The 17,784-nt window shown below is 38.6% G+C and overlaps 1 long non-coding RNA gene across 1 annotated transcript; it reads right to left on the bottom strand.

Moving 5' to 3' along the window:
- Window positions 1–1,004: 1,004 nt before the first annotated feature.
- On the bottom strand, window positions 1,005–15,930 carry LOC136181286 (uncharacterized). Its single transcript, XR_010667644.1, has 3 exons — window positions 15,566–15,930; window positions 4,882–5,073; window positions 1,005–3,379 (listed from the first exon to the last, which is right to left on the bottom strand). It is a non-coding gene; the product is annotated as an uncharacterized lncRNA (long non-coding RNA).
- Between the last annotated feature and the right edge of the window lie 1,854 nt (window positions 15,931–17,784).

The following is a 17,784-nucleotide window of genomic DNA, read 5'->3' as shown; positions in this document are numbered from 1 at the left end:
ACGTCGTTTATAATACGATCCACGACATGTACGTTTCATCTGATTATCAAGAACTGGAAACTCATGGACGGACACTTTCACTGATCTCTGTATGAAGTCCTGTTTTAAATGTTACATGAGGATAAAACTCAAATAAATAAAATCTGAAACATTTAAACAGCACAAAGTTAAACCAGTTTTTCTATAAATCTGCCGTCGTCGGCTACTAAATCAAACTATACTATTTATATGTTTTATTGTGTGTCCAGATCATTTTACAGTACCTTAATATCTGTAAAATATAAAATATTTTAAATTAGAATTATCTTGTTTTTTATTTATGTAACCCACAACCGAATAAATCCACAGACCTTTGAGTCTCTCTCTTGTTTTCATTCATTTATTTCAAATACATGAAATTTAATCTCATATTTAGCGACTGACTTTCTTTCATTTATTTTTAATTCATTCATTTTTTTCCTATTATTAAATATCGATTATGTTTCAAATCATGGCAACAAATAATGCTTAAACGATATTTATTCAAAGTTTAAAGTCAGGACAAACATGAGTGAACAGGTCCTGTTTACTCCATTTAAGATTTCAATTTAGTTTAATTCAACATTTTCAAACCAAGTGAAAGAAAATATAACATTAAGTTTAGTATAGTTTATTTTGGCCATGTGAAATGATCTAAAAATAAAAAAGAGAGATGACAAGAAAACTTAAAAAAGTAATATGTACAAAGAAAACTAAAGGCATTTTTTAAAACACCATATTTGTAAAACATTTAATTTTAAATGCACATGTCGACAAATACAAATGTTTTGTTTTATGAATTTTATTTAAATACAACATAAAACACTTCATTTATAAAATAATTTGATATAAATGCATCTGAAATATTTAACAAAACAATCATTTTTAACATCATTTTATCATGATCATATTTAAATGCAGACAAAAACAAATAAAAACCATATATATATATTAATTAATTATATTTAAATGACAACGACGACAACAACAAACGTATCTATCATTTAAAAATAATGAAATATGAATATAGATCTTTATTGTCATTGCATCTTATACAACGAAACTCTGAAGGAGCAATCCAGCTGCAGCATTTGAACTATGAAATGTAAAATATAAAATATGTACACACACAAACACAAGCCAGCACATCTCACCCGTACCCACATACACATTCATAGCCGTTAAAAAACTGTAAAATAATGTAATAAATACTCTAAAAAAAAAAAATATAGGTAGCAATGAAACAGGACAGTTAGTGCACATTTAAATGTCAACAAATAAAAAACGTTTTAAAAATCATTATAAATAATTGAATATAAAAAAACAGATACAAATCAATCTTTCTTTAAACATTTATTTTTAAATGAATATAAAAACAACCAAAAATCAATTTATTTTACAATACTTTCATTTAAATGCACATACAAAAAACATATATATACTGATGTTCCTTATAACAGTTCTATCAACCTCGGCATACGACGGTGTTTGATGTTTTTTATTTCTTACATTGAATTTTTAATTGTCAAAAAAACCATCAATGTGTTTGAAAATAATTAAACTTATATCGAAACAAACAGACAGATATATATTTTTTAATTCTTTAATTTTAATGCAAATGACAACAACAGCAACATCGATATTTAAAAACATGATTTCTTTAAATAATGATGTAAAAGACTTCATAAAAGGGCGTCGTGTGTTTCATGCTTTTATTTTGTAATTCTCTGCGGTTAAATATAATCACTCAGGATTTAGAACGGAGACACAATATTAACTAATATGGTTAATATCTCGTAAATCCTCGGAGGGTCTCATGTGTCTCCGGGAGCGTTATTTAATTTTGTTTATAGTAAAGAAAGATATTTTTTAAAAGCCCCCCCCCTCCCCCCGCGCTCTGTCCCTTTCATCCCACGGGCCGCGACACACATCACATATTATGAGATCATTAAAAAGCCTGTGGAGCGATTAGGTTCTCCTCACACGTGGGAGGGGGGGAGGGGGTGGCGGTCAGCCTAAACTTGCCTTCAGTAATCTCCAAATATGGAACGCCAGCCTCGTCCAATCGCCTGCTCCGATCTGCTCGGCTCTCACAGATACAGGCGGGTTCATCTGGAGTTCAACATGGCGGCCGTGGCGGAGGATGGACCGGATGCGACGGCACTATGTAGGCCACGCACGCCAAAGTTATCGTTCCCCCTGAACTCGTCCTGCAGCCTCGAGGAACCTGTGGAGACGAAGGAGGTCGTGAGGCCTTCACATGCTTCATCCTCTTCTTCTTTCTGTAATTTTAGTTTTAACGGTTCATTCAACTTTGAAAACATTTAGAGAGAATACAACTGGTCGAGTCGTCTGTGTTTGCACGCTTTTTGCATGTGACCCGTTTGACAGCGGAGGTCAAAAGTTCCGTCTTCAATCACAAACTCAACCAAAAAACAACAACAGAATAAAGCGTTTCAGGAAAAACAAGTGACACATAAAACGTTGATAAAAGTTTAAGCATTTCAAATCAGGCCCGTCTATATCCCAGAGGGACGATCTCATGTGACATGCCCGGGGGATGCGGATCAGGTCGAAAGACGTGTGTCACTTTGTGTCACCGTGTGAAAACTGTCCTCACTCCCCGGCGTTCTTCCTCTCCCCCCAACGTTTTACCTCTGAGGCCGCAGCCCGCTCGCTGCTGAAACATGACACACCTTTCATCCGTTAAATCGAGGAGTGAGACGAGCAGAGCAAGAACTAAAGCAGGCCACCGTGTGTCTGTGTGATGTCATCATGTGCTCATCTTTTAACTCTCTGAATTAATTTGAGGATATGACTCTGATGTTGTGTTTGCCTTCAGTATATTCTAGTTGTATTCAGTTGGTATTAGCAGAAACAGTTAGCACTTAAATTAATGTTTATAATTTAGAAGACTATCATACTGAAAAGAAAAATAACCCTGCACACTTCTCTTGATCAGCTTCAACAATTTATGAGAAGAAATCACAACATTTCAGTCCTAGAAGCTAAAACTACAAAACAGAAACTAAAACTACAAAACATAAAACTACAAACTAAAACTAAAAAACAGAAACTACAACAGAAAACTAGAAAACAAAAGCTTAAACTACAAAACAGAAGCTAAAACTACAAAAAAAAGAGACTAAAACTACAACAGAAAACTACAAAACAGAAGCTAAAACCACAAAACAGAAACTAGAAATGTGTGTCGTGCTTATGAAACGGTCATTTTAGCGCTGCAGCTCCTGGACTAGACGAAACTCTCTCACATCCTGTTGTGTCCTGAAGATTTCATGAACACCCTCTTCGTCTGTGCTGCTCGTCTCCTCCTCCTCGGCAGTGGAAAGATTGGAGCTTTCTATTGAATAATGGACAGATACAAACAAACTGTGCGTTTAAAAAGTAGATATTCCCAACTATTGTTTTGGTCACCTAGCAACAAGCACCAAGCTCGTGTGCGCTCTCCTTCTACTCTGCGACGAGCGCAGCACACACCTCATCCTATCTGAAAGGCCCTTAAAGAGCCAACACTGGATCATTCATATAAAAAAACAGAACTAGAGCATCCTGTACACCTTGAGTTTAATACAGAAGCGTCTGCAGCTTGAAGTCTGTTTTGCATCGTCCTCAGTGTACCCACATGAACCAGACTAAATCGGTGCACTCTCGGATAAACACAGTACCAGTCAGTTACCAAAACACGAGCTTTACCTAATGCTCTAACTTCAAACAAACAAGAGGGGATATAAGTGGTTTTAAAGATTAACCGAGAAAATCTCTCTCAATGTTTTTCCACTGACCCTTAAACTCCGCAGCACAAAGGTGCAGTCAGAGTCCACGTCAGCGCTCTAAATATCGCTAAGGCCTTTTTTTATTTTCATGTGCTTCACGTCCAGAGAGCATGTGCAGCCGAGATTAAACGTCATGGGAAATGTATCAAATATTAGAATGAAGGAAAATCAAAAACCAAGCCTGTAGTTTCATCTCTTTTGTCGTATATGATGATGACTGAATTTTCCCAAAGAATATTCAAACGACAATTATATGTTTTTTTATAATGGTTTATGCTAGTGTTGCAGTCTAGACCAGGACATACCGGAGACCAGAGTGCTCCAAGACCGAGACAAGACCAAGACAGGGCGAGACCGAGACAAGAACAATCAGGTGAAGGTTTGGCCGTAACTGGGGGATACAAATCAAATTATGAAGTGAAGTTATTTGTTCTTGTAGAAAGAGGTGTTTTCCTTCTGATCACAGTGATGATGCAGAAGAATAGCCTATCAGTCTTGACCGGTCTTCATTTAAAATGTGGAGTCTCGAGACCGGTCTTGAGACCAAGACCAATTTCGAGTACTAGAACCCTAGGATATGCCTTCAGTGGTGGACGATAAGAAAGTAACTTTCCTTGAGTATCATTGTTAGGGTAAACGTCTTTCTTTTACTTTGAAGGACAAACATTTTTTGAGAAGATGTCACAGAGTCTTTTTTCTCTTTGTTTTAGTAGATGTTCGTTTCTAACACGGCTGCAGAGAGGAGAGGCAAAGGGAGATTTAGCTGCACCAGGAATGAGAATATGCTGCACAGTCACATCCATCAAGAGGTCTTGGACCACTCTCTCTCTCTCTCTCTCTCGATCTCTGTCTCCCTGATTTCTGACCCTATCCACTGTCCTGTCCAGCCCAAAAATAAACCTTTAAAAATAGGACTTTGAACACTTCAGTGTGATCACACTCACTTGTAGTCGAGTCGTATTTGATCAGGGGGATCTCTACGGTGACTCAAGTCATGAAGTTGTGTTCTTTGTTCCCCCCTGCCCATTTTTACGAGTAGAGTGCATACTCTTCTTTCCCATATCCTTACCTGTGATTTAGTTTACAGTGATGTCATCTCGTTAATGATCTTTATTTTCATTTCTATAAAATCTGCACAGACTTTAGGAGGTCTTGACCTTGTGATGATGCTTTCATGGATTTTTATCTTATAGTTGATTGATTGATTGAACTTTATTGTCAGACATGGTCCGAAGTGTGTCTTGCATCACCTTGGCTCCATCTGCAAACACACAAAAGAAGACAAGATACAAACATTTGACACAACACAACAAACAGTCAGAGGCCTTCAACGAGCTTCGATGTGGGATTCAGCTCTACATTTAAATATCAGGATTGACTGGTGAACAAAAGAGTGTTTCAGTCTGATCTCATTAAGACGTGGGAACCTGAATCATCGATGAATGATTACCCAAACAACGATCAAACTTCTAAGAGCATTTCTTTCAAAGGGTCTGAACTCAAAAATCCTAGAATTAAACATTTCTATAGAAGTCATCAGCTAACCTTAGCATGAAAAGTGTCTGACAACAACAAGTTTGAAGCTTCTTAGATTACATTTCATACATATATAATCAACTGGTGCTGCACCTTGTGCAGGTATATAGCTTCAGAAGTGCACAGTGAACAGACATTACGATACGTTTAGAAGTACTCTGTGAGCTCTAACAACAAGCTCACTTACAACAGATGAACGCTCGCCTTCTGCTTGTATGAGATGCCGTCACATTAAAGGGTTAACACGTCATGATGATGACAAACACACAATTGATCAGACCACTTATTCTAAACAAACCAGCAGAGAGATGGCTCCGATTGTCTCTGGCCGTCCCGGCTCAAGATATGGAAATAATTCAGTTTGGATTGAACCACCAACACGACGTGCTTCAGTGGACAAACTCAATGCAGCTCAATCAAGAGTCTCTGTGCTATTTCATTAATGATCTGGGCCAGTGGCGCTGATTGAGCACCCATTGTCTCCGTTTCTAAGCACCCTCATCATATCTGTATCAAGGAGCCCGATCTCCCCCCCCCCCCCCCCCCCCCGCTCGCCCAGCCCGTCCTGCTTGCCCAGCACCAAGCTGTTATGTAGGTTAGCCGCACAAAAGCGCTTTAATCCACGAGCGGAAATAAATAAATAAAGTGTTTAGAGAGAGGTGAGTGCTCGGTCAGCTCGTCTGTGCAGCCCACTCACACTCATGCACACGCACACACTCTGCCACAGTTGTGTCACATCCCCGAGCAGCCATTAAGGCCTCAGCTGATCTGATGTGGAGCGAGTGTGCCGTCTACCGTGCAAACCGGGCGCCGATGTAAACCGCTAGTTGAACCCGCCGCGCCTTTTTTCAGCGTGTTCCCCCAGCAAGGACGCACATCCAATCCCGGCATCAGTCAGACTAATTGACCCCGTCATCATTAATCCGTGACATGGGGAGTCTAAACTGCGTGGGTTGCAGGACATGCAGGAAGTTTTGACATATTTTTTACGTTGATAAAAACAGCGTCTGAGGCGGCGAGTGCTCAGGTTTGAAGATCGGAAATGAGCTGACGAACGGTTAAACATGTTTCTGCTGATTTTATTTCAAAGCTCACACAGCGTGGACATTTATCTAAAATGCTTCATGTCAAGAAAGTTCCAAAATTCAACATTAAAATACTGAAACTACAATTTTTATCACATCAAATCTTTGAGGAGTATTCACAGTTTAACTCTTTAAATGTCTAAACTCTCCCACATTTATAAATACAAATGAAATAAGATTAGTGTTTAATAAAATGTGATTTTTTTTTTATTACACTGTAAATTAATTAGCAAAAAAACACAGTTCTTGAAAGTAATTGAACGACGCTGTAGTAAATGCAGACAAAATAAATTAAAATGTTAAAAGATAAATACCCTGATACAGGCAGAAATGTAAAAAGCATTTCTATTTTTTACAAATGTACCGTTTTTAAAGAGAGTCCCTTATTTCACAGTAAAGTATTTCGAAAAAAAAAAAGTGGTTGAATATCGACAAATTAAATAAAACAATTACTGAAACAAAAAATCTGATTTTTTTTGCAAACTGACCCTTTAAAAAGTGTTGTTATTTTCATGACGGTTCATTTTAATTTAAATGTGTTGAAATGTGACACTTGGTGCATGTTTGAGATTCACAAACTTAGAGATATTTTGTGTTTTTTTTGTTATAATTGGAAGTGAAAAATGTAGGGTTAACTGGACGAAGCTTCAGGATGAACACGTCGTTCTTTTAGTATTAGTTTGGTGGGGGTGTTTCTGTTATAAATGTTTAATGATGAAGTCGTGACACAGACTGAGGATCATCTTAGATCTTTTTTCGGCTGAGGTCAGACGACATATCAGAACACAAACGGCTGACAAACTTCTCCTGGTAACAGTCGTCCTTATATTCTGTGAGCAGGTTCAGCCGACAGATTCGGGTTCACTTGTAAATAAAAGAAGACATCACCTCCACTTGTAAATGTCAGACGTCTAAGTTTCTTTAACCTCAGAGAATCACATTTCCTGTTTCAGCTCACGACACAAACTCGGCTCCATTCCAAACATAGCTCTGAGGAGTCTAACTCAGGGGGTCCCAAACGCTTCAGCCCGTGACCCCCTTAAATAACGGTGCTGAGAACCGGGGACCCCCATTGTCCCTGGAGAAGGTTAAAACATTTCCAAACGATCCAAATAGTGGGATTAGAACGGCACAAACAGGAACACTGGAAGCGGAACTCGTAATCTCTCAAAATATGTTTTTGTTGGTATTTTAACAATAATGGAAAAAATTTGATAATTTAAATTTCTTACAATGTTTTTGGAAGAGATCTTGCACCCCCCCTCTCAGTGTCCTGTGACCCCTGACCCCCACTTTGGGAACCACACGTCTAACACATTTGTATTACAGTCACACGGACCTAAAAGAAGAATTACCCTGAAGATGTTTGACAGATTTAAAATAATATATCCACAAAAAATTACCAAGATGAATCAATTCATGAAAAGTCATACAAACATTCATTTTCATTATTGATTTATTTTCATCTTGTGTTTCTGCAGACGAGCAGCACCTGAGAATAAAGGTCGGCTGTGCACGCTGCACCCTGCTGGTTATTTAAAATAAATATGAATCTGAATATAATTCTCCTCATGAGGAACGCGCTGAACATGAATTTAAATTTGAATATAAACATGTTAAAAGTTTGAGTCCATTAAGCTCAGATTAATAAAGATTTAAATTATAGAATTTAAATATTTCACATTAAACATTTATTTGTGTGTTTTACATTTTTATTTGAACATTTCGCCACTCAAATTAAAAATAAATAGATAAATATGATCAACTTAATTAACAAAGTAAAATACAAAATATAAAGCAATAATTAAAATGCATTTTTAGAGCAACAGATTCACACAAAAATAATAACATATTATCAGGTGAAAGTCACTTAAATCTTTAATTTATTGGAGTTTAAACACTTTGATTATTGATTTATTTTGTTCGAGGATGTTTGTTCAAAATGAAAGATAATCTTTAAAGTTTTCAAACATTTAAATTTGTACAATTCACCTCTTTATTTATAGCTAATAAAATCAGTTATTTATGCAATGTAAGTTTTAATTCAGATAAAAACACGAGAATATAAACGAATAAACGAAGATCTGTATGACTCCGTTTGAATATTCTTTTATTATATTTTATGAAACTAGAGTGAGTTTATGTCGGGGTCCGCACGGGGACGCCTGAAGGTCATGTAAAGGTCGACTCGAGGACGTAAAACAACACGACACACAAGTGAGGATGATTAATGAGAAGCTGGAGGATTTGCAAACATCTGAAGTCCTACTCTGACACCTCCCTCCCTGTGGGAGGACCACAGCAGTCCAAGGTGTTCACCTGTTGAATCCTTCCTCTCTCCTGAACAAGGTTAAGAGCCCAGAGGCTGTCATCGCTGTAAAGTGTGAACTTATCTTCCTACGAGGCCGGGACACGGAGAAGCACCGTGAGGCGATTGAAGTGTGGACTTAAAGCTGTGATGGAAAAAGGGCAGAGTCGGAGCGGCTCTCTCTCCCTCTCTCTCTGGAAATGGCCGTCTGAAATGTTATATACGCACGGTGTGTGAAAGTGCATTACCTTTCTGCACACAGCCCCCCACCCCCTTTCAACCCTCTCCAAAAAGCCCCTCTGCTGCAAGGCTACTAAAATACTTCAAGAGGTGACTTTGATTTGTGTTCATCTGAGTGAGTTCCAATGTCCCCAGTCTTTTTCTCTCTCTCTCTCTCTCTCTCTCTCTCTCGCTCGCTGTGAGTGACCTCGCAGTGACCAGCCACTCAAACACCAACCGACACAACACACCGACAACATCTCCACTCACAGAGGGAAAAGCTCAAATATGTCTCCAAATGTTTTTGCTCTCTCCTTGAAGATGAATGTTTGATGTACACTAACATTCACGTGTATGTACTTTAACTTTGAATAAAAGAATCGCTTCAGTAGTAAATTAAGCAAAGCAACAAGACGTCCGTACATCATGATTTCATGTTTTTATTTTAGTTTTTATTGACAAGGTTTAAGTTTGCAAAAAAGCTACATGTAGCCTTCCTGTCCCATCATGCCCAGCGTGTAGGAGGATGAGTATACGACCAATAAGATAAGAACTAAGTCAAAGTCAAAGTCAAAAGTCAAAGTCAACTTTATTGTCAATTTCAAAATATGCCAGACATACAGTGGAATCGAAATTGCATTTGTCTCCGTCCCGCGGTGCAATACAACCAAAATAAGGTAAAATAAAATAAAATGAAGTAGAAATAAGATAAATAATATTTACAGTAATAAATTCTAAATTGTGCAAAGGGTACAAAATGGTAAATAAAAGAAATAAAATAAAATAAAATTGAAAGAAAAAGTAAACTTGTGCAATATGTGCAATGTGCAGTAAACTAAGTGTACTTTTGAATAGTTAGCTTCAGAGTTATTAGTCCAGAGTTCTGTAAACTTGTGCAATGTGCAGTAAACTGAGTGTACAGAGTTTTTAGTCCAGAGTTCTTGGTGGAAAACGGGAGGGGTTTCAACGTCCAGTGTTCGTGGGGTCAGAGGGGAGGGAAGGAAGAGAGGGGAGAGAGTTAAGCTTCCTATGCACAATGCTGGTTGCTTTGCGGGTGAGGCGGGTACCGTAGAGGTCCAGAAGAGAGGGGAGTGGGACACCGATAATCCGTTCAGCAGCCTTCACTGTGCGCTGCAGGGTCTTGCGGTTGGCAGCACTGCAGCTCCCAAGCCACACAGTGATGCAACTATTAACCCTCACTGTGTTTACTCTAACACACAATGTTTGTAGCCGTTGACGTCTGAATGTCCGTGCACTTTAAGGTGAAGCATTTCTAATTTCCGTTCTTTACTCTTTGGGTCATATTTGATCAGTTTTGTTTCAGCCTAAAGTACAACAGAGAAATAGAGCCAGGGTAAAGAGAAATAAATCTAAAATGTAGAGATTAAAAGTTGTACATTTACAATATTAAATAATAAATATTAAAGCTACAGTTGTATTAAATATCAAGGAAAATGCACAGCAAAAACTACAATCTAAGTGTTAATAGTTGTCAACTTTACTGTAAAAATATGTCATTACAATAATTGAAGACGCATTCTCCTGACAAGTCCAGATTATCATCTTTTAACAAGACATGAAAAGCTAAAGTCATCTCTAATCACACTTTTACTCTTTAGCTTTCAACTGTCCGTAATGAAACTGCTGTCTCTTCTGGATATTTATAATTATTACTTTTACTATTATTGAAATGATAACTTATATATATATATACAGTATATATATATATATATTTTTTTTTTTTTTTCTTCATTCCTGATTTTCTCTTCTTCTGTCTGTTTGTGTCGTTTTGTGTTTGTTGTAAAGCTCTTTGGATCACCTGTGTCGTGTGTGAAGATCAATATAAATAAAGTGAACTTCATTTGATTTGATGAAAAAAAGAAAAAGTAAAAAAAAATAATTCTGTGTGTCTCCGTTACCTGCTCGGAGACCGAGGCTAGCAGGGGGGGCCCAAAAAGGGCTCATGGAAAAGTCAACGACTGAATGTCACTAGTCTCGCTCTAAATATGAGGGAGAGACACTTTGTGAAGATTTTGTAAATAAGATTTGAAATATTTTGTTAGAATAAGAGTTACTTTAATTCATAAATAAATACATGAAGAGTAATCAATACTCACTGAAACGTGATATTCTAAAAAACTGATATATTTAATGCATTCACAGAAAAATAAGAGAAGAGGTTTTGGATTAGATGCTAGAGTTCCTGATATTTGGAAGTGTATGAATTATAGGATTTTATTACAGCCTCTTTTAATGACTTTATTCATATTTTCAGATGTTATTGTTGTTTACAGACGCTTTAGATCAAAAAGGACATTTTAATGAAAGTAAAAAAAAAAGGCAGTTCATACAAATATTGTCTGAATATAAGTCGGGAGGAGTTTGAAGATGAGATTATGTCCACATATCATTTTAATAACTCTCTATGCTCACATATAAAACATATTCAGGATGTTTGAAGCGCTCCATCAGCTCGTCGTCACTCTCACTCTTTCATTCACGCTCTTTAGCACAGTGAACGGCGTGTTAGTACGGCGGGATCGAGACAGAACGCATCCACCTGAGAGCTAAAGAGCCAAGTCACACAGAGGGTTACCTGTTATATAAGAACACATGAGCGAGAGAGAGAGAGAGGGAGGGGGGGGGGGGGGGAGAGGGAGACAGAGAGAAGGAGGGGAGAGAGAGAGAGAGCGAGAGAGAGAAGGGGTTAGTGACGGTCATGTAGCTGAGGGGCCACACACGCTCTCTGGCCTACGCACACTCTTCTGCTCCTCCGCCTTCTGTGTACATTCATCCTATAGTGTTAAATGTCGAGTCAAAATAAACTCGCTGCAACGAGAAAAGCTCCAGACGGGTTAGTGGACTGTGTTTCCACGGCGTGTAGTAAGAGGGCCCTGCTGAAACACGATAGTGTGCAATCACAAAGGTACGGGTTGTAGTTTCTGCTCCTGCTGATTATAATTTCCAGCTCGGCTCTTCTTCTTCAGGATGCTCCGGCAGCTCGCCCCTGCACACACATCAGCTCCTTGCGGGGGGAGGGGGGAGTGGGGGAAACACCACCGCTGTGCCTCCATGACCTCTGACCCCTCCATCTTTTATCAAACCTCTCGTCCTCTCAGTGAACGGCTGAAACGCTGGCCTGAAGCTGGTGACTAATGATGAGTCATCACGATGAGATTTTTAATTGAGGGTGCCGAGTGTGTTTCTCTCGCTCGCTGAGTGGAAGGGTGAAGGTTTGAATCACAGATTGTTAAAGCAGATCTGACTCATATAATGATCCTGACTTGATTTCTAACGACTCATCATTTCTTATTTTACAGTACGTTACTGTAAATTCAAACATATTGCCTGTAAATTGACGCTGACGCTGAAAGAACAACTTGCATATATAATGCTTTAAATCTCATGAGGAGGATAAATATTGACATCCTTAACTTTAATATTTAAATTAAACACCAGGTACTTTCAACCATTGTGAAAGAACAAGCACACACACCCCAATCACGCCCCTATGTCCGCCTGATTACAAAATATACGACCTTAATGTATAAAAAAATCAACAAAAATAAAACCACCAAGTTACCTCAGTCCGAGGTTCTGCTTCTGTCACTGTTTCATTCGGCCATTTTATAAATTTCAATAACACTCAAACACGAATACAAAGCTGAAGCCATGCTGGAAAAGCTGCCTTTGTGTGCTTTATTGTCATACTGTATTTCATATTTTCTAATATTGTCTTCATACTCGTCATGAGTCCATGATTATAACGATCCCTGAAGCTCGTACTGAATTGGGGAATAAGGGCGTTCAAGAATGCTGCTCCGTCTTCTTGGAAACTCTCAATGTTCAGGAGCTGGTTTCTTTGGATGTTTTTAAAAGGACTTCTTAAGGATCTGGAGGCAGAAATATCTGACTGTAGATGTTTTAAACTGACTCTTACTGGCCCGTTTTGATATCTTGTTGTTTCTGATTTATGACAAATGATGAATTTGATGAATGTCTCTGATATTTTGTGATTTCTTTATTTATGTTCATGAAAAAAAATAACTTGTGCTGCTGCCTGCTGCGGCCAGGACACTCTTGTAAAAGAGATTCTCAATGAGACTTTTCCGGTTTAAATAAAGGTTGAATTCAATCTAAAAAAAAAAATGAAAAATAACATGAAGCCGTCTCAAAGCTGTAGCCTCATTTCTTTTTTCCTAATCGTGGGACGTGTGTCTCAGGCGGTGCTCGAGCTTCACCTGGTGGTACACGAGAGCACGGCCTCTCAGCTGAACTATACACTAAGAAAATAAAATAAGTTCTATGACATTTTCTGTAATTAAAGAGAGTAAATATAGCATGTTATTTTTCTCATTATGTTACAGTGATGTAGAGAAAAGGTGGAAATTATTTCAAGATTTTATAAATAAAAGCGCCTTTTGCTCAGCCGTGCAGACTCGCTGTGATGTTGAAACTCTTCAGTCCTTCCACACATTTTATCTGCTCTCTCCTTTATCTCAAATTTGACTGGATTGGTGGTATATTTCATATTCTTATCCTGCTTTTACTTTGCTCGATTGATGGTGTAATCTTAATTTTCATCTTGATTTTACTCGTCTTATTCTTCCTGGTGGGTCTGAATGTTTGGTCCTGTTCTGCAGTTTGTCTGTAAAATGAGGCCGACTCACTCACTGTAAACCAAATCTACGTTCCTACAGGTACAAACAAAGTGACCCTGAGTTGCCTGACTGTTATTTTAGAAAACGGTTAGAGCGTCTGAAAAATCAATAAAGAGGAGAACAACAGCTCTAAGCCTGGGAGAGACATTTTATACTAACTGGATTCACCCTTTAAATTCAAAGACCAAACCATACACTGGCTCGTTTTCTTTCTTTTTTTTTAATAACTATAATCATTTAATTCTGTTTATGTCACAGGCGTTGTGGCTCCTTAACTGTTACATAGTTGGTTTCTGCAGTCAGAAGTGATATTTGGTAAATGATGTAGTGATAAGAGGTCTGTGATGTTTGCTGACCTCAGGTTAGATCAGGAGGACGCAGAAACAACAAGTCCTGCAGTCAGGACGCCCCTGTTTCATAATTCCTCTCGATGCAAGGTAGAATATACTGTATGTTCATGTTAACATGAAGCAGAATTCAAAGCCTCATTAGTACAGTAGTAACTTCTATCAAGCACCATTTTGACAATTTAACATGCAGGATGCACTTTTCAGCAGCAGGCCTACATACTTTTTAGTATTTTTGACGTCTTGTTTTTAGGGGCCTCATTGTTCTTTGTGCAGCATTTTAATGTTTGACTGTGATTGCAGCCACAACAGTGTAATGTCCTGCAAAGGATTTATAGAGTATCTATCTATCTACTTATCGTATCTATATAAATGAAATCCCTGTTATCATCATTGAGACGTGCACAGATATGAGCTACACAATCTGATAAGAAAGACACATAAAACGGCATCAAAGGAATTCAAATAGATAGTTAAGCATGCAGGTCTTAAAACAAAATATTATTTAAAGGTATTACTATTAATTATAGTTAATTATCAAACCATGCAACATGCGTACATGAACAGGCGTCATGCAAGATGATAACGTGGACGACGTGGTGTTTAAAATAGAATCCAAAATATGAATATTGTGCAACATGTTCAGGAATTATCCTGCAACACACAGCAAGAGAAACATTTAGAAAGGGACAATGATTTACAAAAATAAATGGAGGACGGAAGTAAGGCAGGATTTAAGTCTGCATGGTAGAACATAAAGGGGGTAAATGTGATGCTTTGCTTAGTAATAGACGTGGTATGAGTTGTATTCATGGAACGAGCTGAGTGGTAAAAAGTAGCATATAGCAGCAGCAGCAGAAACAGTGTGAGGACGTATGAATGCTTCAAACTGTCAGATGTCAGTCGAGAGTTTCAGGTAATAATTAAGAGTTTGATCCGACGTGTTTTATTAAAAGTGGTTTTATCTGCAGCACGACTCGTACGGCTGCAGAGTTTCAGCGCTGCAAAAAGGCAGCAGTGATTAATGTGAGTGGACAGAGGCTAGAGGACAAAAAGAAGAAAGATGGAATCCCAAGTTTCAGTCCAGAGAAATAGGTCAACCGCTCCTAATGTGACTGAACTTTTGACCTGCGTGAAGTAAAAGCTACTGTTGCAACAAAAGCCCCCCCGCGCCTTCTGCACAAACGTGTCCTGTCATTATTTAAATGAATTATAGAAAATATAAAGCTGCTTTGGATTTCATGTGAAAAAAAAACAAAAACAATAAAGCAACGTCGGGCTGCGGAGGAGAGGAGGTGAAGATGAAGACGAGCGAGATCACTGCAGGAGGACGTGCAACAGAGATCTCGTTCGATGACTTTTATCTTTTTAATTGTAAAGCTTTTATCTCTCCATGGCGCCGTGCTGCACGCCTTGAAACAACAGAAAGAGGTTTTCACTCCCCCCCACCCCCCGAGTCCTTTCCGTTCCCCTGGTTTGTTTGCGTCACGTCGCCACGCCGCCTCTGACCTCATTTCCATCACAGCAAACCTCCATTTACTGAGGGCAAGCGGCTGCTCGGTGTAAACAAGAGAAACAAGATGGCGGCGTACAGTACCTTTAGTCTCGCTCATCTCCTGCGTTTCTTCTTCCTTTTCAAAGACAGAGCCGTTGTCACAATTTTTTTTTACTCCACATGGATTCAGGATCCAAAAACATTTCTCCCTGTGAGCTTTTAACTCTTTAACCACAACGCTGCAGAACAATAAACAGAACCCAATCCCATCCTGACGGCCATGCCATGAAATAATCTCACAAAAAGCACACGTTCACTGTGCGTCCCTCTCCCGTGTTAGCCTCTCTCTGTGTCTTTTTTGAAGCTGTTTCCAGCCCTCGCTCGCTCTCTGTGCGGCGGGGCTCATAATATCAGATTGCACAGCCGGTCTTGGCCAAATGTGAATTTTATACTCTAGTGACCACAGGCTTTACACTTTCATTAGCTCACATTCTCCTCAGCAGTGCAAATGCCATGTCGTTGGTTAAGGAAGGAGGAGAGGGGGGGGTGAGGGGGAGAGGTTGGGGCTCTCGCTGAGTGAGCCTGATGGGGTGGAGGAACAGGAGGCGTGGGCCACATCCCCACAAATTCTGGAAGAAAAATTTTTAAAAAGTGCCTCACGGAGCAGACAGCTGATGTCCAAACTCAGGAGGTGCACAGAAATCAAATCTGACTATCTGCAGGCGTTATCAAACATGAAGCACGTACTCATTTCACACCACTTCAACATATGTTACTCAGATTATTCTCCACAATTTCTAATAATTCACAATTTTTTGTTGTGTATCAGAGTAAAGGCTGGGCAACATGGCCCTTAAAAAAAAAAAAAAGAAGATTTTTCAGTGGTTTCTAAATGGTTTCCCCCCCCCCCCCTTTAAAAACCTGACACATTTTTCCATCCTCGTCCAGCTAAATATGTCAAATAAGATCCGTTTAGGAGGCAGAATTCAAGGCTGGGGCATAAGTGTCGGATTTAACGGAGCCCCTGAAGGCCCAAAAAGTACAAAATACAAATCTTGAATTTACCACATAATATTTGTACGCACAAGATATTTACTTGTGCACACAATATATTTTTTTTTACTTTTTGGGACTTCAGGGGCTCCATAGAATTTACAAAACAACCACCTTGTTGCTAAAAAAAGGACTTGATGAAGTGCAATGACGTCCAAACGACTCAAAGCCAGAGGAAGGTTGAAAACTTGATTTACAGCTCAACAACAACAACAGGTAGCATGTCTCATGTAGCCTGTTAGCATCGTAATGCTTGTGTGTGAGCGTTACATGAACATGTTTAGCCATGAGAGTATGGAGTGAAAAAACGATTACTGTCTCTTTTAATGAAGAATCATTTACATTCTTAACGCTCATATTGATATAAAATACACAGTCAAACTAAACACATGAAACATTGTGATGATGAGGTGAACTTTGAGAAGAACTGTGACCACTGAAGTATCCAGTTAAACAGAATCGGGTATGAGTTATAAAACCCTCCATGAATGTGTTTCAGGTTTATATTAGAGGAGCCTCTTGTTGAAAGTATATGACAGCTCGAGTCCTTTTGGAGGACTAACTATTATGAGATGCATTCTTTTTTTGTGTGCATAAGGTATATGTACATATGTGTACAGACACATAATAACATTATGATCTTCATGTACAAAACTGCATTTGTTTTGCAAATAATATTCCTATATATCGGTATTCATCACAGTTTTGTCAGGTGTGTGTAAAGGCACTAAAAATGATTAATGTCTGTGATCTACAGAGGATATTTCTATGTTGAATTAGCTCTCTGGTGGTATGCGACTTACTGTCATATACTGCTGTTTAACTTTTGATCACACAAGTCACTTTAAATCATCATTGGTCACTTCACTGCACATAACTCTTAATTGTCCTGTACGGTTCACCTCACTATCTATTTTCTTCTGTAGATACCTCCCATCGTTATTTTTACGTGTATTCATCTTACCTATTCTGTGAATGTTTTATTTCCTACTTCTCTGTCTTGTTGCTGCAATGCTCACATTTCCCCCTGGGGATCAATAAAGTATTATCCTAGCCTATCCTAAATAATGTATTGTTTTAGTAGCCGATTAGAAAATGGTTAAATTTCAGCTGTGTTGGGTCACATGTTTGTATGTTTAAGATGGCGACTCACAGAATACACTCTGAAGTCTGAGGACGAGCATGATGGCTCCAAACGTCACTCATCAACAAATCCTTCAAGCGGGAGCTCTCCTTAGCTTCTCTTTAAGATATTAAACACACCTCTG

This window comes from Labrus bergylta, chromosome 13, assembly GCF_963930695.1.
Source record: "Labrus bergylta chromosome 13, fLabBer1.1, whole genome shotgun sequence".
Lineage (NCBI taxonomy): Eukaryota > Metazoa > Chordata > Actinopteri > Labriformes > Labridae > Labrus > Labrus bergylta.
Note: the sequence above shows the minus strand (reverse complement) of the source record. Positions and strands in the feature narration are given on the sequence as shown.